The sequence below is a fragment of the Eretmochelys imbricata genome, chromosome 1 (genome assembly GCF_965152235.1).
Source record: "Eretmochelys imbricata isolate rEreImb1 chromosome 1, rEreImb1.hap1, whole genome shotgun sequence".
Taxonomy (NCBI): domain Eukaryota; kingdom Metazoa; phylum Chordata; order Testudines; family Cheloniidae; genus Eretmochelys; species Eretmochelys imbricata.
The window spans coordinates 31,175,041-31,197,773 of record NC_135572.1 but is presented as its reverse complement, the minus strand read 5'-3'; positions in this window follow the sequence as shown (position 1 = coordinate 31,197,773).

The window sequence follows — 22,733 nt, the reverse complement described above, 5'->3', positions numbered from 1 at the left end:
TGTTTCCAAGACAGATCCTTTGCAAACCCTGTTATTTACCTGTCTCCACTGTGAAAACTTGCCATTTATTTCTTATCCTTTGTTTCCTATCTTTTAACCAGTTATTGATCCAATAGAGGACCTTCCCTCTTATCCCATGACCTGCTTTGCTTAAGAGCTTTTGGTGAAGGACTACTGAGATATGTCATTGTTAACTTTTTCCAAAGTTGGATGAGATCTGAAAAGTTAGAGTAGAAAAAGAAAAAAAAAAGAAAGGGGAAATGTGGGAAAATCCTATCCAGTCTTCATTCTTTTTTATTCAGTGGCCAAAAATGGAAAAAAAAAAAAAAAAAGGGAAGGAATAGGAGGGAGAAAAATTGGTTTTCAAAAATTGAATCAAAATTTCCCCATGAAAGTTTTCCATTCAGTATTTTTCAGGGGAAGGAAATGGGCTTTTTTGCCACCTTTAACTCAGGGTAGGTTCTGGTCTTTCTTGTCTGTCTGGAAAGTGTCTGAGAGCTCTAGCTATCTTAGAGTTTTGCTGCTGATCACCATAGTATCTGAGTGCCTTCCGAGTAAAAGTAATAGCAATAGTGAAGTTCCTAATGGACTTCATGGAGCCAGAACTATTCTTTAGTCGTTTTTGTATTTATTTAATTAATTAATTGTGTTTAAGTGGTTTGGGAGTAAAAGGGGATTTGAATTGCAAATATCACAGATGGAGGAAAGGCTTTCTCAAAAAGGAAGGCTTTGCACCATTTCCTAAAGATGGTCAGCTCCTGGTTTCATGATTGTTCCACAGCTGATCCCCTCACCAGAGAATGATTTAATCCCAGCTCTCACAGCCTTCATCCTCAGCTTTGTGATACACATTTTTCCAGAGGCGCACAGCTGTTGCCGTTGTTTACAGATCAAAAATCAGCAGTGGTGTGCTGTCCGTGCATGCACTGCATGCCCCTGGACTGGTTGTGCCTGCGGAACTTTTCCATTCAGCCCCTGAATGCCCCTGGAGAATGCTATTTCGTATGTTTAGTCAGGCATATAATTTTACATGCAAAATGGCATCCTCCGTGTGGTATGATCTCGCATGTACCTTATGTCTGAGGTCATGCTGCATGGAGGACACTATTTTGTCTGACTAAAAATATAGTATGCCTGTATGCCTGACTAAAAATGTAACAGGACACCACTGAAATTCGGTCTTTGATGCAGCTGGGGCTTGATCCATTAATTGCTTTGAAAAATAGGACCAAAGTCTTAAACTGGCATCAGAATCTGACTGGGAGCCAGTGGAGTAACTTCTGCAAAGATCTGAATGTGATGGGGCCAAACTCAGTCAGCAGTGATGGAGCAGATAAGGCAGTCTAATAATCTATAGATATATATATAGAGAGAGGAGTGTAAATGTTCTATCCAATTCAATAGGACTTTGTCATAAATGGCCCTCTTCCCTGTGGAACACAGTAGTCTCCAATCCTTGTGTACTTCAGCTGTAAAAAAGGCTAGTTATCCAGCTTCAATGTATTTCATCTTGACTTCGAGCAGCTTCCTCTGCCCACAATGTAGTCTACATGAAGAAAAAATTCAGTCAGCCACTTGCTACTGCCCGTCAAAAAAAATGAAACTCTGTGATATTATCCAAAGTTAAATAAATATTAAACTTGTTTTAATACACTGTTGTTTTTTTCCAACACTGACCTTAGCTTAGCAAGCTGCTCAGTATAATAATAGTCTGAAGCAAAGGCAGAAATTGTGGAGTAAGGGAAAATAGGCAGTGCAAGACATTAGACGAAGCTTGGTTAGTTTTGCAAATTGAGCAGTAAAACTTGTGAAATGCCAATTCCCACCCAAAAAATCCTCTATAGCTTTGCAATAGAAATAAAAAGCCAGATTTTGGCTGGAGTTGCACTTATTCACATGCATCAGCAAAAACACAGAGAGCAGAAAGCAAGTACTGAGTAAAGAGATGACTGTCAAGTTTCTGCCCACAGCAAAAATTCCTGGAGCCCCCTGTGAGTCAATCATGGAAGGATGCAAGTTGAAAGGGACAGTAGACATGGTCTCCTTACATATACATGTTCACATGTACAGTAGCCCTAATATAGACAATGACACCTATGCAGAGATACTTTCCACACAAATCATTCCTACTCTAAGAGAGAAAACCATGTTAATATAAACTGGGACCTGATTCTTCCATCTTTACAGTGTGTAGCACTTTATTCTGCAAGCAGTTCCAAGCACTGAACAGAGCTACTTATGGAGCAAGCTACTGAATATGAGTAAGGGTTGTTTAATATGACCCTTGTATTAATTTAAGAATTCCTTTCCTATTTATTTGCAGGGATAGCTTATGCCTTCAGGCACAACCCTAAGCAAGGGAGGGTGACTAAACTGCACTACCCCAGGAATAGCTGCATCAGGAGGTGGTGTGCTTCAGTCATGCCCTCAGGCTTATTTCCCTTCCTGCTTTCTGCTTGCTCTAGGACAGCAGTAATTTATTGCTAGCCTTTGCCAGCAGCAATTTACAATATCCCCCACACCATGTCTGTTGTAGTGGTTGAGGGTTCAGTCACCTGGTCCAATGCAAGGATAGAATAACAGTCATGAAGCAACCGTTTACTCTGGCAGGCCTAGACCGAGGGTGCCAGGAGTCTGCCCAGGGGGTTCTTTTTCCCTTTTCCCTTCCTGTATGGACATGATGTTCAAGGTACAATCTAGCCCAAAGGAGCTATATATTTAAGAACCACAATATCATTCACTGTATTATCTCCATATATTAAACACATTTGTTTGGGACAAGACCAGATTGTTTCTCCCTTTTATACAAACTACCTTTGAAAAATACAGAAACAAATGTAGATAAATACTGGTGTTGTGACAGGGTCAGATTTGCTGCTGGGATTATCTGTTAGAAGCTTAGGGTAGGATCATGTTAAAAATATCCGTTCTTTTACCAATCAGAAAGACAAAAACAAAAAATGGACCCTTTGTGCATTTTCAAAAAGCAATAGTGAAGTATGAGGCATTGTAAGCTCCAGCTCCACACAAAAACAAAACAAAACACCCCATGCTCCTGACACTCTTAGGTCATGCTTAGGTCTTTATTTGTCATGCTACTTCTGAGACATTTCACCCATAGACTCCAGAAGACTGCAGAAAAAAGGGAGAGTTCTTGGTTGCACTGAATGAGAATACAGAAGTTACAATGAACACATTCAGAATCAATAGTACCTACTATTCATGCTAGGTGTCACGGTTAATGCTGCACAAAAATTCTTATCCTTAATTTATGCAGAGAGATGCAGAAGTATTACCTCAGAAATGGTATGTGATATCAGATGTAAGTCAGGGACTCTGGCTGGCTGCTTTCAGTTGCTCAGGCAGTTCACAGCCACCATAACTGAGCAGCAGGGGATTTCCCTGATGCAGGAGGATCCTTGCATGGTGTAAAGCTGGTGTAACCACCCACTCATGCATTCCTACCCATGCCAATATATGGCGGATAAGGGGTGTGGCCAGAGTTCGTTGCACTCTGCCAGTCTGGTGCTGGCATAATGGCCTCTAACAGACCATCCCTGATGGTGTAATTTAGCTTAGCCTCCAGACTATAAATTATGCTGGGAGCTGAAACAATCCTAATAAAAAAACATTAGTGGAAACACTGGCTTAGAACTGCCTTCTCAGTTTCTCCCCCTTCCCTGGTTCTGTGCTGAGCACAGCTAAATTGCAACCAGGAATAATCTTATTTTAACCTCATTTGTAAATGGGCTAAGTGGGTAAATGACACACAGCTGCTCTGAAGATTGTAAAGTATTTGAGTGAAAAATTGGAAACATTTGGTAAATTAAATGCCTGAACTTATTGACACTTGTAGAAAACTGAAATATTATGATGCGGAGAAAATTAATAAATTCAAAGCACTTTAATCTGCTTAAATTATATTATGGTTGATTTGTTTTTAATCACTGCAAATAATCAAGATTCATAAGAAGAGTCAAAGTTGTTGGTTAGTTAAAGAGATCTTCTTATAGTATATCTTCTTATAGTCTACAGAGCCGGGCCTGCCAAAATCCTGATAGGTGCCATTTCTTAATTATAATTCAAGCCACTTAATACTGTAATAATTGCTATAAAGTTGCTCATTGATGCCTGTTTCTTTTGAAGTACAGTACAAGTTTAAGATGCCAATTATGCAAGATTTGGAATATCTCCAAGAGATTTTGTCTTTATTTCTTAGATTCCATAGAGTTTAAATTTAGATGGGACCATTAAATCATCTCGCCTGACCTATAGATCACAGGCCATTCAGTTTCACCCAGTCACCCTTGTGTTGAGCCCAGTAATTTCAGTTAGACTAAAGCATTCCAGCTCTACAGAGCTTAAACTGTTGTGTACTACAGGGAGAGAACAGGTGAGACTGGGGCATCACCAATACCCAAGAGTCTTGCAGTGGCAGAGAATTGATGAGGAGGGATCTGCCCAGATGATCCTAGCATGTGATTCATACTCTGCGCTGTGGAGGAAAGTGGAAAAGCCATTTTTATGTAATTCCAGAGTGGCATTCCAGTGCTAGGTAACAACCAGCTAGAGCTGTGATATGGCATCATTGCTGAACATACCACCTTCCAAATTAAATGGCAATGATACAAAAGCACTGTGTTCCCACAGGTTTGGAGATCCTTTGAGTACACAGTCTCTAGGCTAAACATGCATCTAGAGTCCTTCCTACCATGTCTTTCTCAAATATATGTGCTAGTTCAATCATAAGTTACTGAGGATGCTAATGATTAATGTTGTACCAGGGAACAACATCGTATTGCCCAACCCCAAATATCTACAAATCATGAGGCCTCCCAGAAATCATTAAGTTGGCTTAAAAATCAGAGATTTAAAAAACAGTGCATTTGGGGTTCTCTTTATGGGCTTGCTGATTTTAGTGTCTTTAGATTTCACACTTTTCAGCTTTTCCTTGTGATATTAAGAGTTGGAAACATAGACTTTTAAAATGAAAGCTGAGATACTCATGTAATAATAGGACTCCAGGAGATTTCAGAAAAACACTACATGACACAAGGCTCACCATAAAAATCATTAGGGTTGGCAACACTGGAAATAAGATTCTCTTTACTGCAGGAATTATTGTGTGAAATCCTTTGATCTGTGTTATGTAATGGTCCACTCCAGTCTTAAAATGTCTGAATCATCTCTGTTGTTATGATGCAAGTGGTAATGAAATGCAAGTTACTGGAGTATTGAGATATGAACATCCCCATAAAAGGGGTTAAACATCCTAACCATAACAAAGGAACCTCACAGTATCATGGAAATGGATCATCTAGCCCCCTGCACTAAGGCTGGATCATTTGTGCCATTTTGGCATACTCAAAATAACCATTAAGGGTGCTGGGATGTGTATGAACTCTCTTTCATCTGGATGCAGAATCCCAGCCCATATGGAACCAAGCCATGCTTGATAATGAGATGAAAAGAGCAGTAAAATATAGGGAAATATGACTTTGGTTTGGGGGTTTCAAGGCCAGAGTTTAGGGCTAAGAGTACTGGAAGTAAAAACCGGAATTGGCTGGCAGCATTTGTGATTAAAAAAGGTGTTGGACACAATGTTGTCTTAACTGAGCTTCTGCATGTGGAATTACTTGTGTGAAGTCTTTGCTGTTCTGTTTGCCATCTTTGTTCAAGATGAACAAGACTGGTGTACACACTGTGAATGAAATAGACTAGGAGGAGTAGCCTGAGTCACTCATTCCTAAAGGAAATGACCCATTCTAATGTCTCTGTCTCAAACTTCCACTTGATAAATCGGACACTGTTATTATCATTAAAACTATAGCAAAGTACATTGTGATCAGAATGACTTTCTATACTGGCTTGCTTTGGTGACCTGTGTTATGCAGGAGATCAGATTAGATATCACAATAGAATCGTAAAATCATTGAAATGAAGGTCTGGAAGGGACCTTGGTAGATCATGTAAAGTTCTTTCAGATCTTAAAATATATGAATCTGTAAAACCTCAAGAACTCAGCAACATTGATCACCTATTGGTTCTGAGCAGGATGGGGTCCAAACCAAAACTCAACATTCTGGATATGCAGCTCATATCTATCTCAATAATTTACCAAATCCCATACACCTTGAACTGTCAGAGTTGGGACTTAGATCCAGAGTTCAACCCCCCAGTTTGAAAGTGTATGAAGCCAGGGTTTTGGCTATATCCAATTTTTACAGATTTAAATATATAATAAGTACTCACCTATGTTGGCCGGGGTTATTTATTGCTGCTAGGAACAAAGACAGAGATTCTGCACGCAGAAAGGCTATACCCCTAGAGTCCCAACCCCCATACCAAAAAAAGCCCCTTCCTGACTCTGGGTCTTCAGTGCAGCTCCTCCAGGGCACACAGCCCCATCCACTTGCCCTGCCAGACAGAGCCTATGCAGGGAATGCAGAAGGGGCCACAGTCAAGGGCTAGAGTTAGCGGGGGCAGGAGGACCTGTCGAGCATGGAGCTCATACTTACAAGTGCATCTTTCCATGCCCCTCCTGACCCTGACCCTGGCCCTTCATTGCTGTGTTGGGAAAGCAGATGGGGTCACACTCAAGGGCCGGGGCAGGAAGGGAGTGGAAAGATGCACCCATGAGTACCAGTCTCCCGCTGGGCAGGACCCCCTGCTGACGCTAGCCCTTGAGTGTGGGTGACCTTGTCCTTTGAAATCTGGGATAAAAGGCATCCTTACTGATTTATTACCAGACAAGCAATTTTCTATTTAAATAAGGGACGTCTCTTGCGACACAGGACTGTTGGCAGCCCAAGATGTGAGGAATCACAGACCTCAAACCCAGGCTCACAGGCAGCACACAGGGCATGACTGGCTCCCAGGCCTTCACCTGAGTAACTAGGAAAGGGTCCAGGAAAGGGTTAGCTCACAGAGGGCCCTGCCTGAAAAAGCTCTCAAATGGGGGAAGTAGCCAAACCCACCCCCACCCCCAACACACACACACACACACTGGCTAAGGAATACTTTGTAAACCAGGTAGTAACAACAGGAAGTTGTCCAAGCAACTAGAGGATTGCTGTGTTGCCTGCGATTATAGACCCTTCCTGCTTACCTGACTCCTGAGTCCTGCATTCCTGCCTTCTCCCAGTTCCTGCTTCTCCGCCAGCTCCTAGTTTCTATTCTCCCATCTCAGACCCCCATCTACTCCCCGTTCCTGCTGTCCTGTCCTACTCCAGGCTCCATGCTCCTCTGCCTTACCCCTGACACTGCCTCTGACCCCTGGCTGAGCACCTGACTCTATCTCTAGCTGTGACCTTCGGCCTGGTGCCTGACACTGTCTTTGGTTTGACCCTCTGCTCTGATCATTAGGATTGACTCCTGCTCCAACCACTAGGCCTGACCGCCAATGCCCAGGCCATTGCACAAGAGAATCTCTGTTCACATTACAAACATTACTTGACTAATCCTCACAAGACCTGTGTGAGACAGAGAATGCTGTTGTACCCATTTTACAGATGGGAAAACTGAGTCCTGAATAAATCCCCAGGAAATGATATGCAAAGTCCACAGTAATATAATCATACCATTAGCATTGCATTTATTTGTTCTTATTATTTGTGTTGTGGTAATGTCTAGCAGCCGGAGTCATGAACCAAGACCCCCATTGTCCTAGGTGCTGTACAAATACAGAACAAAAAGACACTCCCTGCCCCAGAGAGTTAGCAATCTAATTATTTTCAAACCTGGCTTCTAAATTCATGTCTTTGCTCTCCAGTCATTTCTTGCCAGAAATAATTAAATTTGCACCTTGACTTCCATGGAGCTTTGCATGAGTGTACAGATGTATACTAGCAAATCCAGATTTCTAGATTTAAGCTTTTTGGAGGGAATGCATCTTTTTTTTTTCAGTTTGTGGAGCTCCTCACACACTTTTGGGCACTATAAAATAATAACCTTCAGCAACAAAAACTAAGGGAATTATACGCAAAAAAGGCTACACAGAAAATCCTATTTTTGATACAATGTAACAAAATAAATATTAATTAACTATGTAAAAATAACAAATCTTTATGCCCATGTTAATCCTGCAGAGCAGCAGTAATTGTGTTGATAAAATCATTTATAGAAAATATTAACTAATTAAAACTCAGATGATTTCAGTAATGCACATCCTCACTTACAAAACAACATCATGCCAAACTGTTTTACAGATGGTAATTCATATTACTAATTAACCATGAAAATGTGCATTGTGAAAAACCTGATAGATAGGTATACTGATGGTGGGGATTTTTTGCTTTGGAAACAATTTTTTTTGTTTTTCAGCTCTGATTGTATTTTAGCTGACTGCTTTGATATCCCACCATTAAAACTGTGAAAGCATCTGGTTCCAAACTATTGATCTAGAAAAGAAGACAACAGTCAGATGCCAGCCATTTCAAACTCCCTTGGTAATAGAGGCCATTCTCACGGACTGAGTGGTGAAACGGTTGAGGCGTTGAGTCTGCCAGCAGAAAGAATGTGCCTGAATCAGACTCTATAATGGCAGTGAGGTAGACAAGGTGTGACAGATCTACTTTCTTAACGAAAACGTAGCATCCCTGTGGAAATGGGAAGGGAGGTCATTGTGTCTGCCTGCCACCATAGCCTAAATACTCCCTATCCAAATGCTTACTGGATAGGACCTTCTGAACACTGCACTAGCCATCTTTGGGTTGCCCAGTTAGAGTGCTCCTGCTAAATTTAAACATATTCTTTTGAGTGCTTGTTTGGTCTCTCAATCAATGTAAATCAGTCAGAGCTCTGTCATGTGTACTGTATTACGTCTAGCTGAATAAGCGTTGGTTCCATTATTAGTCATAGGTGGGAGGATTAGAAGGAAAACTGTCACTTTTCTCAAGCTAGTATAGCTTTTTACTCTTTATGGATATTTTAGGTCAAGACCCTTTTCATGGGAAATAACCTGGGAAACAGGAAGAACTGAAAATGACAAATGTAGGACCTTTCTTTCACAAGAGTTGTCAGTAGATTAGAGAATAGTAACAGGTATCTCAGACAGTCAAATGTTGTATAGCTGTTAGAAGTTGGATCTTGGTTCCTGGACTAATTGGGTCAAATTCATCCCCAATATCAGATGAGGGATGATTTTGGTCTAATATCTAGTTGTGTTGGTGATGGTTTTGATTTCACTTGTATTGCACCTGCAGTACACAATAGAAATTCTCTCAGTGTCTCTCTAAAAAGAATGAAGATAAACCAAACTGACTTTCCAGGTGCTCTAATTAAGCTTGTGCATGGACTAAAAGTGATGAGTCAAGCTACTGTTTATAAGCATGTATGCATATACTTTGCAATAACATGGTTCCTCTTCCCCATATAAAGTGTTCTCATTGTGCATATACACCAGCCCTGCTGAAAGACTTCAGGGAATGTTCTGATTTGCTTATTTTGGTTATTTTCTCTCAAGTTACACCATCGAATTCAAGTTGTCCAACCTACAGAATATAAGTCTCAGGGTCTGATTCTGATCTCAAATCAGTTACTCTTAATTTGCACAGCTATGAGATAAGAATGAGAATTTCCAACTAATTTGGATACCTGGGCCATCAAATCTGAATCTCTGGGCTGTATTCCTCTTGAGTACTTCTAGAGAGAACATCTCCATCCAAAAACATATGTGCAGCTCTTAAAAGATAAACATTTAAAAACAAGTGTTAAATTCTTCCTTTTGGATGGTAGAAGGGAATTCTTTATTTCCTTGTTGGTTTGTTGCTGTCATAAAGCCAGTCTCTCATATTAGTTGTAGATGATATGGCAAATTAGTCCATTGAAATGAGCTTAATGTTTGTTGGCTTTGGGCAGATATGCACTTTATGGCAATACACTTCATCAGTTACTTATACAAATTGGAATGTGGTTATAATGACTGCCTGTCTCAAAATAATGGCATCATGTATTGCAAAATACAGAATAGATATACTTTTTTCCCCTTGGAATTACATCTCCCAAGAAAATGTCCTGCCACAAATATACTATATGTAGAAAAAGTCTGTCTTCATTTTTATAATAAACTATTTGGAGGACTCATCAAAGCATAAAGGATTGTCTTTTTATTTGAATGACTAAATGGCACCCTGTTTATTCATCTCCCTTCCAGTGTTAATGGATGGTTTAATGATAGACCCTAGATTACTGTATTTATAGTTGATTGTGCTTTTATCAGCAAGCATAAAGTGCAGGTTTTGTATAATTATATAATTGCATTAATTATCACTAGAATGATACACTAAAATTTGAAGCTTGAAAAATAAGCAATAGAAGTGCTGTTTACTGTTTACAATAAAACCCAGCAAGAAATATAGCTATGTATTATGCCTCTAATGAATATAGCCACTGGAACAGTTATAACTCATTTCGCAGTCTTCCATTATTTCTGTGATTTATAGACTTTAAAGAGATGAAACAATAGATAAATCTAAAGAAAGATCAGTCAGGTAATCATTCAGTCCAATCAATGGTCACAAATAATCCAAAATGTCACTTAAAAAACCCAATGTATTTTCAAAAAGAAGTATATAGTTGCTGGTTTCAGAGTAACAGCCGTGTTAGTCTGTATTTGCAAAAAGAAAAGGAGTACTTGTGGCACCTTAGAGACTAACCAATTTATTTGAGCATAAGCTTTCGTGAGCTACAGCTCACTTTGTCAGATGCTAACACACACGACTATTTTATTTGCAAAGAACATTGAAAAAAGTTTATTTGCACTTGTGTAAATGCTCATTTTCTGTCAATATGCAGCAGGTCTCACCTGCTTACCGAGCACACAATAGTTAAGATACTATGGACTCCGACCAAACTCTCCTTGAAGTTAAGGGAGTTTTTTTGTTTTGTTTTTTTACTTCAGTGGGATTTGGTTAAGGTCCAAAGGGCTCAGTCCTTCCCTCAGTGACCATAATGGGAGAACACGAACCCTCACTATAGAGAAATGTCCGCCTTAGAATTAGATCTGGGCAAAATTTTCACACAATCTTCTATTTTTATTTTTTGCCATAAATGCAGATTTGCTGACACTGAAACATTTTGTGAATTTATCTCAATTTCACTGAATTGTTTCAGCCAAAATAATTGAGTCCTTTCATTTTCAAAACAAACTCGTTTGATTTTTTGTTTCAAAATGAATTTTTGCTTCAAAAATTCCTTTCATTTTATTTTAAAATAAAAAAAAATTAAAAATGCTCAAAAAAACTATCATTATTCCCCAGCTCTATTTACAATTTCTAGGTTTAAATAGAAGGGTGGCAAAAGGGTATTTTTCTCAGATCTTGGTTTAAGTGCACCAGTTTAACTAAATAAAAGGAAAGCTAAATCAAAGTAAGCAAGGTTTAAACCAATGTAGAGTGGGCACACACAAAATGATGCTGGTTTAGCTAAATCAATTTGATTTCACACCTTTAGTTAAACTTGTACAACCTCTATGTTTAGACCAGGCCTCAGTTCGAGGTCCTTATGTATGGAACTCTCCTTCCACCATAACTCACTGGAGCCCAGATCTGGTGTCCTGCAGGACATGCTTCATAATTCACTTGTTATCTGAGGCATTTACGGGGGTAGGAGTTGGGGAGTAATTAGGCTGATACTCAGGAAGTTTAATTTTTAAAAAGTGTGTGTGTGTTTTATTACATTGTATGCTCCCAGAGCATGATGGGCACAAAAAAACTCCAAGAAAATAAAATGACAGGGAATCAATACTACTGTGGTGTAAGTAGATTATCTGTTCATTTTTTTTCTGTGTACAGTACCTTAACTTGAGAGAAGTTCCCCATCCCCTACTCTTGCCCTGCTGCAAAGAGAGCTGCTATTTTGAGTTAAGATGCTGTTTGCTGCAGAAGCGGCACACACACAGTGTGTGCTCTCTTGTGGAGACCTTCCTTCAGGGCCGGATTTAGGGGCAGGCAACTCAAGTGATTGCTTGGGGGGTGCCAGGCTCAGGGTGCTGTTTTTGTTGTTAGCGACAAAAGGAAAAGTAGAATGTTTGAAGTAACATGTTTCAGGTATTCTGTATGTGGATTCATTTTTCACTCACCTCCTAGAATGTTCTGGACCTTGGTAGAATCTCATAAGGTATTCAAAAGCTTAATAAATGGAGCAGGGGCACCAAAGACGCTCCACACCTGGGGCACCATTTGGTCTAGGCCCAGTCTTGCCTTCCTTCTGGTCTTACTTCTTCTATTGTTTTGTTAGTGTTGGGCAACAGTCATTCTGCCCACTCATCTCTGGTTGCTAGCCCACCAATACGCAGACCATCCATGAGGTTACATAACAATGAGTTATGTAGCGTGTCTGTACATTTACATTTTCATTTCTGTCTCCTCAACTCTGCCTAAAACCTTATTACTTCTAGGTGTCTCGAATGGTTCTGCATATGTATCCAGCTCTTCTACGTCGTTTCCCAGGTCTATGGTATTTTTTTGATGACATCTGTAGTGTTCTGAACATCGCTCAGACATTTGTGCAAAGTGTTGCCAGTTGAATGAGCAAGTTAGATATTTTTTTGAGCAAGTCTGGAGCATGTGAGCCAAGATGTGGCCACACCAACTGTCAAGGTTCCTTCCCCACTCTGAACTCTAGGGTACAGATGTGGGGACCTGCATGAAAACCCCCAACCTTATTTTTACCAGCTTAGGTTAAAACTTCCCCAAGGTACAAACTATTTTACCTTTTGCCCTTGGACTTTTTTGTTGCCACCACCAAACGTCTAACAAATATATAATCGGGAAAGATCCGGCTTGGAAACCTCTTTCCCCCCAAAATCCTCCCCAAACCCTACACCCCCTTTCCAGGGGAAGGCTTGATAAAAATCCTCACCAATTTGCATAGGTGAACACAAACCCAAACCCTTGGATCTTAAGAACAATGAAAAAAGCAAACAGGTCCTTAAAAGAAGAATTTTAATTGAAGAAAAAGTAAAAGAATCACCTCTGTAAAATCAGGATGGTAAATACCTTACAGGGTAATCAGATTCAAAATATAGAGAATCCCTCTAGGCAAAACCTTAATTTACAAAAAGACACAAAAACAGGAATATGCATTCCATTCAGCACAGCTTATTTTATCAGCCATTTAAACAAAACAGAATCTAACGCATATCTAGCTAGATTACTTACTAAATTCTAAGACTCCATTCCTTTCTGTTCCCGGCAAAAGCATCACACAGACAGAAAAAGCCTTTGTTTCTCCCCCTCCTCCAGCTTTGAAAGTATCTTGTCTCCTCATTGGTCATTTTGGTCAGGTGCCAGCGAGGTTATCCTAGCTTCTTAACCCTTTACAGGTGAAAGGGTTTTTCCTCTGGCCAGTATTTAAAGGTGTTTACCCTTCCCTTTATATTTATGACACCAACCTTCTGCTGTCATGCTGCAAGTCACAGATTCATAATGTCATTTCCAAAAATTGTTACTCTTTGGCATCTCACAAATTGCTCCAGTGGAAACCAAAAGCAACAAAAAATAATCCAAGTGTAATAGATCTCCAATCTGGTCATATTGCATCCACTACAGTGCAGCCCCCTGATAATTTGGGTGATCAGCTTTGCTCTGGGGGTGCTGTGAGCCATAGATATATTTTCTAGATAAGAGAGTGACACCTGGTTAATAAAATAAATCAAATAGTTCAAAAACTCATTAAGTACAAGTCACATAATGACTGCTTCAAGCCGATACTCTTTTTTTCAAATGTTTTTCATTATGCCCAAAATGTATAGATTAACTTGCAAAATGCCCTGGACGTTCAATTAAATGGGCACAATTCACATTTTTCAGGTCAAATGCATCACTAAGGGCTTGTCTACACTGTGTGGCACTGCACAGCAGAGGGGTGTGAATTCCAATGTGCACCAATATGTTGTGGACTAACTGGCCCATGTTGAAACAGTAGTACATTAACACACAATCGGATCTTTCAGTGCATACCGGCAGGGTCTATATGGGTCAGTCAGTATGTAACATGTTTGTGCGCTTTAGAATTCACAACCCTCTAGTGCACATTGCCCCACCATGTAGACAAGCCCTACGTCTCTGCAATGCAGTTGCTTTTCTTTGAATACTCTTGATAACTCTTCTGTGTGTTTTCATCCCAACACCAATTCTTGGTACTAGATCCGTAAACACACTGCCAGCTTTAAATCCTCTCTTTAATGTAATACACTCAGTGCTTCCATAATAACAAGATGGCAACATGTGCCTGTCAATATTAATCACTGTGGGGGTTCTTAATGTACTATAACTTGTCTTCCAATGTGTTTAATATTAGACAGAGACAGAAGTGTGTGATTGGTGTTGGTGAACACAATAGAAAATATTCTTCACTTAAATTTCATTTTTCACAATTTAATAATCAAATGCTGACTTCCACATGTCCTGCATTTAAATGAGAAAAAATAACAGCAATTTAGAACCACAGAATGCTACTTGAATTGCACTTCTTCTCATGCATTTCTACTCTGTTTTGATCTTCTTCTTCTCAAACAGCTAATATAAAATCAAATACAACTGGGATCTTAGTTTGCCATCTTCCCTCTCTTTGTGTTTTCAGTCATTTAATCAAATCTCTTGTTATCACTTATCTAATACTCATTAAGTACTGATTTAAATGCATTATTTAGAAACAAAATAATTATAGAATGATAGGAATACAAAGAGAGTATGCTTATTGGGTTGGTACCTGAAATCAGGTCACCAACCATGGCATTTTTATCTGTTTCCATGTCTCATCCTTAGGGCCTCACGTAAATTACCACCAAAAAAAAAAAAATACAAATTCCATAAGTTAGTCATGGTGAGATGTTATATTTCATGGTTTATCAAAGACTAATTGAAAATCAGATGGGAAACTTGCAAATTGTTTGTTAGACATGCAAACGCTCATTCTATGATTATACATATTTAGTTAAAAAAACTTCCAGCAAAGGAATGCATAGCACAGGATTGGTAATAGTTTAATGAGACTTTCAACCCTGGCATTAGTATTTGCTTCTATTGTCTGGAAGCTGCTTGGTAGCCTATGCGTAATGAATCAGTTATCTGAATTCTGTTTCTGTAGGACAGACATTCACTTCATCAGCCACCAAAATGATTGAAACTAATCAGAATTCTTCAGGCAATCTCAGTAGAGAGGCCACTGATAAAATGGGCATGAAGACCTAGGAGATGGCCCTTTAAATCAGGATAAAGGCACATTGAAGGGACAACATTTTAAAAGGTCGCCTTGCTACTGGCCGTCCTGTACCTGTTCTGTGGCTAAATAGTGGATGTCAGTCTTCAGAGCCTTCGGTCCAGACCCTTCATGAACAGTGTATCCAAAGGGAATGGGGCATGATGGGGAGGAGGCAGGGTATCCTCCAGACATGTAATTGGAGGTGCTTTGGTCTTCTGGAAGCTTTGTATTGACCCACTCCCCAAAGTGGCTACCAGAGATCATGCTAAGGATTAAAAAATAGTATCTGAAGTCCAACAACCTAAATGAAACCAAAATATTTCAGCCCACAAGAGACTAAACTATTATGTGTCACAGGCAGAGAATTGAAGGGACCAAGGTGCACCCATGCCCAAGGCCACTGCAATGGCAGGGAATTTATTATGTGATATATACTCTGTTAGTCCCAGCAAATGACTCACACTCCATGCTGCAGAGGAAGGCAACCCACCCCCGCCCCCCAAGATCCCTGCCAATCTGTCCTGGGGAAAAATTCCTCCCTGACTCCACAGATGTCGATTAATTAGACCCTTAGCGAAAAGTTGCCATCTAAGCACGTAGAGAGAGAGAGAATGTTCAGTGTCACCTCAGAGCACTTGTCCATCCCTTCCAGTGACCCATCTCCAGCTGTGGCCATTTCTGATGTCTCAGAAGAAGGAGACCAACACACCACCCCCATACTCTCCCCACAATATATTGGTGAGAGGAGAATCCCTGTGTGCATCAATGAATCAGTCATGTTTCAAGCTCTGCACTCTGTACAGGTGATTCAGGAAGAAGTGCATAAAAGGTGATGTTGTACATAACTGCAATCAACTGTCTGATGCTTGAATCCCTCCATCTTCCCATTCTTATTGTGCTGGGTAATGTAAGCTAGACATAAGTCAAAGGATTTTAATTTCTGTGTAGACTACAGCAAATTAATAGTCATTAAGGCATGGATGAATGGACATGGGCTTTTTGCACAACTTACTGGGGCCAATTCATCCTTCTTGTAGTGGAGTGATACCATGGATGCATTTGGCTCATGATTTCTTTTGTTATCAGGGGCTTCATTTTTGTGAACATTTGTCACCATGTCTTAAATTAGCAAACGTATGCAAGGGTATTTGGCCTGAAAAAAGTAGGTTTTCTTTGGGATCCGCACAGAAATGTAATTGAAAGCTTGCGTAGCTTAATTACCATTTAAAGTTGAGATAACAAGACCAGAGACCCACACTGTTTAATCCTTAGATTTGTTCTGCTGTTTGAACTTTAGTTTATTGTAAAACTGGGCCTTCATTAAGTAACTGAAAAAATGCTTCTTTTGGAGCTTGCAACAGGGTAGACAAAGCCCTGAAGCCCCCTGCAGGAGGCCTTGTGGCCCTGTCATACCCCATCTCAGAAAAGAGCAGTAGAGAGGTCATCCAAGCTGCCTAGAGCAGCTGTGTGGGAGCAGCCAATGAGGGCCCAGAAGGCTAGTATAGTATAAGAAGAGCTGCAGGGGCAGAGCAAATACAGTACCCTGCTAGAGCTGGAGGAGAATGGATGATGTGATGGGCTGGCTCCTGGAACTCCACCAGGACAAGGCCCTGAAGAATGTGCTCGAGACATGGGGAAGTGGCCCCGGAAATTGTAGCAGCAGTACAGTGTATTTAAAGGGATATTGTGAACAGCTTCTATATATAGGATCCCTGGGTTAGGACCTGGAGTAGAGAGGGGGCCCAGGTTCCCCCCACCAGCCACTGGGAAAGTGACCTGGACTTTAAGGCACCCCAGAAGGGGGACTGAACTGTAGTGGCTCAGCTGAAGAGCTGGGGACAGAAAGTCCCTGAGAGGGTGAAGACTGCCTCAAGGGAAGGAGCCTTAGGGCACTGCTCTATACCAGAGCAGGGACAAACTTAGAGACACATACAGAGGACACTGAGAAAGGCCCCTGTTGGACTTGTACCCTGGAAGGGGTTTGCTTTGTTTTTATCACACACATACACTGTGTGTGACTTGGCCAACGGGCTGAGCCACCAAAGACCCACCACAAATAGAGAGAGAGTGTGCAGGCACATGTAGTCCACCAGGGGGCGCTCTTGAGAGGTGAGTGCAACCCCATTACAGAACAACGTTAATGACACAGACTAACTCTGCACTCCTTATGAGATGCTACTATAAATGACATGAAAGAACTGCTTATACAGACAGCTTGTAGAATAAACCCTAGTGCAGGAGACTAGTGACAGAAGTCCACTGGTAGGGCCCTGCCAAATTCACAGCTGTGAAAAACACACCGTGAAATCTGGTCTCCCCCATAAAATCTGGTCTTTTGTGCACTTTTACCCTATACTATAAAGATTTCACAGGGAAGAGTAGTGTTTCTCAATCTGTGGGTCGCAACCCAAAAGAGGGCTGTGGGGATCACAAAGCTATTGGAGGGGGATCGCTGTATTGTCACCATTACTTCTGCACTGCCTTCAGAGCTGGGTGGCTGGAGGGCAGCGGAAGCTGGCTGGGAGCCCAGCTCTGAAGGCAGCACTACAGCCAGCAGCAGCACAGAAGTAGAGGTGGTAATACCATACCATGACACCCTTATTTCTACACTGCTACTTGCAGTGGTACTGCCTTCAGAGCTGGACTCCCAGCCAGCAGCCTCAGAGCTTCCTGTTGCTGGGGGAGGTTACTGGAGATGGGACTGACCCGGCCCTGGGAGAGGCCCCAGCAGGCGAAGAGGAAGCCCCGTCCCTCGGAGCCCGGTGTACGGTAGGAGCCTTTGGTTAGGGCACCCTCAGCCCTGTCCCTCCCCAGCTCCAGGCCCAGCACCCTGGTGCATGGGGGTTAAAAGGGCCTTAGGCTGGCTGTGTTTGTGTGTGGGTGAGTGACCATGGGAAACCCTTCCCCCCATGACCACGGAACCTTGGGTGGTCGCCAACGTTGCTCACCCATACATCCGGATCTGCCCTCCCCCCAAAAAGTTGAGGATCTCCCCCATACCATGCCATCCTTACTTCTGCACTATTGCTGGAAGCGGTACTGCTTTCAGAGCTGGGCGCCTGGCCAGCAGCCACTGCTCTCCAGCTGCCCACCTCTAAAAGCAGTGCCGCCACCGGCAACAGCATTAAAGTAGGGGTGGCAACACCGTGATCCCCTACAGTAGCCTTGCAATCCCCCCACCCCCACAATCCCCTTTTTGGGTTGGGACCTCCATGATTACAACACCATGAAATTTCAGATTTAAGTATCTGAAACCATGACATTTATGATTTAAAAAAATCTTATGACCGTGAAATTGACCAAAATCGACTGTGAATTTGGTAGGGCCCTATCCACTGGGGAGGAGACTGTGGCCCTGGAAAGACATCATAACCTTCCCATTGCTGGCAGAAAAATAGGGGGACTAGCACATCCCTAGAAGATGGCAGCATTGCCATGATTATGATACAGAAGTTGTACTGATTCAGAATTGCCCCTCAGTAGCCTCTGCCCATCAGTGGCTGCTCAGCTTGAAGCTAAAGCTGAACCCCATTCTGGCAGGAACCCCAACAGAGGATGGTAGTCTCCATTTTGGTGAATTTCCTTCTGCAGTGCAGGCAAATGCTATGTACACCTCTCTGCACCAGTACTAGTGACTCTGGCCATGATGCTCAGCTGCTGGATGGTGTTGTACTAATTCGGTTGTACCTTCCCATGCCCTTCCTGTTCTGTGGATTAATCACATGAAAATACTTTGTAATAATGCATCTCTGAAGTACTAGCTGAAAGTAACAAAGGTTAAATTTTCCAAAGGGATTTAGGGCTCGATCCTGAGCCCAATGAAGTCAAAGGCAAAACTTCCATTGACTTCACTGGTGTAAGAACAGGCCTTTAGCCCCTGAAGGCCAGATTTTTAAAGGTACATTTCTGTAATTTCATGTCAGCTAAAGAGAAAGTCTAGTAGGAAAACCAGGGCAATGGAGACCCCATTTTATGAGATGAGACTTAAAGACCTGGAGAGGATATACTCTCTATAAACACATCAGGATGATAAACAGCAGGGAAGGAGAAAAGCTATTTATGTTAAAGGACCATTGGCACAAGAACAGATGGGTATAAACTGGCCTTGACTGTGTTTAGGTTGGAAATTAAAAAGTTTCTAACTATCAGAATGAGATTCTAGAACGGCCTTCCAATAGGACTAGTGTGGGGTAAACAACCTAACTAGTTTTAAAATGTGCTTGTCCAGCTTTTCTAAATAGTCCCGAACCACTTCTTTCTCCACAGAGGGCTGATCACCTCCTCCCCATGCTGTGCTGCCCAGTGCAGTAGTCTGGGACTGACCATTTAAACAACCTAACTAGTTTAGAGGCAAAAAAAGCATTGAGTACATTAGATTTTTCCACATCCTCTGTCACTAGGTTGCCTCCCTCATTCAGTAAGGGACCCACACTTTCCTTGACTTTCTTCTTGTTGCTAACATACCTGAAGAAACCCTTCTTGTTACTCTTAATATCTCTTGCTAGCTGCAACTCCAGGGTTACCAGAATAAAAGAATCAAGAGAAATCAGGCCATTTTCTGCCTATATTATATTAACTGAAGCAATTGAGGAGCCATGGACCAAAAGGGATAAATTGATTGGAAAAATGCCTTTAACATAACATTTACTAAAACCTACTGTAAATGCCATCCTGTCTCAACTCTTCTGTAGTCCCTTATTGTTTGCATTTGTCACCCTCTAGTTTAATGCCTAAATAAAAATAAATGTACTATCAACAATTTTGGTTACCTTTAATAATGATATAAGGCCCCAATTCAGCAAAGTGTGTACGTAACTTTAAGTATGTGCTTAAGTCCCCTCCCTATTCAACCAACCACTTATGCACATTGTCATAAATATAAAGGGAAGGGTAAACCCCTTTGAAATTCCTCCTGGCCAGGGGAAAGCTCCTCTCACCTGTAAAGGGTTAAGAAGCTAAAGGTAACCTCGCTGGCACCTGACCAAAATGACCAATGAGGAGACAAGATACTTTCAAAAGCTGGGAGGAGGGAGAGAAACAAAGGGTCTGTGTCTGTATGCTGGTCTTTGCCAGGGATAGACCAGGAATGGAGTCTTAGAACTTTTAGTAAGTAATCTAGCTAGGTACGTGTTAGATTATGATTTCTTTAAATGGCTGAGAAAAGAATTGTGCTGAATAGAATAACTATTTCTGTCTGTGTATCTTTTTTGTAACTTAAGGTTTTGCCTAGAGGGGTTCTCTATGTTTTTGAATCTAATTACCCTGTAAGATATCTACCATCCTGATTTTACAGGGGGGATTTCTTTATTTCTATTTACTTCTATTTTTATTAAAAGTCTTCTTGTAAGAAAACTGAATGCTTTTTCATTGTTCTCAGATCCAAGGGTTTGGGTCTGTGGTCACCTATGCAAATTGGTGAGGCTTTTTATCCAACATTTCCCAGGAAAGGGGGGTGCAAGTGTTGGGAGGATTGTTCATTGTTCTTAAGATCTAAGGGTCTGGGTCTGTAGTCACCTAGGCAAATTGGTGAGGCTTTTTACCAAACCTTGTCCAGGAAGTGGGGTGCAAGGTTTTGGGAAGTATTTTGGGGGGAAGGACGCGTCCAAACAGCTCTTCCCCAGTAACCAGTATTAGTTTGGTGGTGGTAGCGGCCAGTCCAAGGACAACGGGGGGAATATTTTGTACCTTGGGGAAGTTTTTGACCTAAGCTGGTAAAAATAAGCTTAGGAGGTTTTTCATGCAGGTCCCCACATCTGTACCCTAGAGTTCAGAGTAGGGGAGGAACCTTGACACACATACTTTAGCCACATACACTTCAACCTGTGATCCCAGCTGAATGTTGTTTTTAGTTTATGGGTTAATTAGAACCCAAAAGTTAAAAGGATTTGAATCCATTCAAATAATACCTAATCAGAAAAGTACCCTGATGCCTCTGCAAATCAAGACTGATGAGCTTCATTTAGAATTATTTGGATCAAGAATGGAATATGGCAAGCAGTATTACAGGTGTGATGTTACACCCCGTATTCTTCATGGAAATATTGTTATAATTTGAATATGGCATAACTAAGATCTGTTTTATGCAAGATGGATCATGTGAGGTATCATTGAAAAGGTTATGATTTATTGAATGTGTTTATCCAATTTGTATGCATGTATCATTATGGTATCTAAAGTTAGGAATATTGTCTATGTAACAATTACAACTGTGTGAGTATGTGCTTGGAAAATGCTCACCAGACAGTAAGCAATCAGCCTTAATGGGCCATTAGGAAAAGACAATGAGTCTTCAGAGATGTGGATCCCCCATCTTCCCAAGAGGTCCTTCCTGCGGAACTTGCAAATAAACTTTGTCTCATGGTTGCCCTGACACTGCAAGGTCATGTGATAATGTCACCTGGTACAAAATAGCACCTTGGATGCAGCCGGTACTTTTCCACTGGAAACAAAGGCTTCCTGCCTTATGTAAATTCTATTTAAGGCTGGGAAGGAAGGCATTCAGGACTCTCCTCCATTGCCTGCCCAGAAAGGAAGACTTCTAAGAACACCTGAAGGGAAAGGCAGGATTGAGTTCAGGCTGAGACAGGGGTCCAGTCTGCAAAGAGAAATAACTGGACTCTAAGTTGCAGAAATTCTGCAACTTGCCTAAAACAACATTCAGGGTGAGAAATTACATTTTGTAGCCTTTTCTTGAGTGTATTAAGCTTAGCTTGCATGTTTTGTTTTATTAGCTCAGTGATCTGCTTTATTTTGACAGGTTTCAGAGTAACAGCCGTGTTAGTCTGTATTCGCAAAAAGAAAAGGAGTACTTGTGGCACCTTAGAGACTAACCAATTTATTTGAGCATGAGCTTTCGTGAGCTACAGCTCACTTCATCAGATGCATACCGTGGAAACTGCAGCAGACTTTATATATACACAGAGAATATGAAACAATACCTCCTCCCACCCCACTGTCCTGCTGGTAATAGCTTATCTAAAGTAATCGTCAGGTTAGGCCATTTCCAGCACAAATCCAGGTTTTCTCACCCTCCACCCCCCCACACAAATTCACTCTCCTGCTGGTGATAGCCCATCCAAGGTGACAACTCTTTACACAATGTGCATGATAATGAAGTTAGGCCATTTCCTGCACAAATCCAGGTTCTCTCACTCCCTCACCCCCCTCCAAACACCCACCCCCATACACACACAGACTCACTCTCCTGCTGGTAATAGCTCGTCCAAACTGACCACTCTCCAAGTTTAAATCCAAGTTAAACCAGAACATCTGGGGGGGGGGGGAGGAAAAAACAAGAGGAAATAGGCTACCTTGCATAATGACTTAGCCACTCCCAGTCTCTATTTAAGCCTAAATTAATAGTATCCAATTTGCAAATGAATTCCAATTCAGCAGTTTCTCGCTGGAGTCTGGATTTGAAGTTTTTTTGTTTTAAGATAGCAACCTTCATGTCTGTGATTGCGTGACCAGAGAGATTGAAGTGTTCTCCGACTGGTTTATGAATGTTATAATTCTTGACATCTGATTTG